At 38.3% G+C, this 277-nt stretch overlaps 1 pseudogene; it reads right to left on the reverse strand.

Annotated features, from left to right (window-relative positions):
- Positions 1-277, reverse strand: part of LOC119588135 — a 3,054-nt pseudogene that overhangs the window by 1,300 nt on the left and 1,477 nt on the right.

The raw sequence follows: 277 nt of genomic DNA on the forward strand, positions 1-277 counted from the left end.
AGAAAAAATAAAAAGTAGAAAAAAAAAGACAAGCAATGCATAATTTAGATAGATAACATATATACTTTTTTATGACAGAGAGCCCTTACCCATGGGAATGTGGTCTGCCGAGAGGGTTCTTGACATCAATGTAAATGGTGCCCTTGGGACAATCAGGTAGTGGTGGGGAGCTGCCGGCTGATGTCTGGGAACACCCAAATTCATCATCCTGAAGAAAAAAAAAAGGAGTTTATATTTTACCATATTTGGTGTTTTAAACCCAAATCTGACAGGCATG

The sequence above is a fragment of the Penaeus monodon genome, chromosome 23 (assembly GCF_015228065.2).
Source record: "Penaeus monodon isolate SGIC_2016 chromosome 23, NSTDA_Pmon_1, whole genome shotgun sequence".
NCBI lineage: Eukaryota > Metazoa > Arthropoda > Malacostraca > Decapoda > Penaeidae > Penaeus > Penaeus monodon.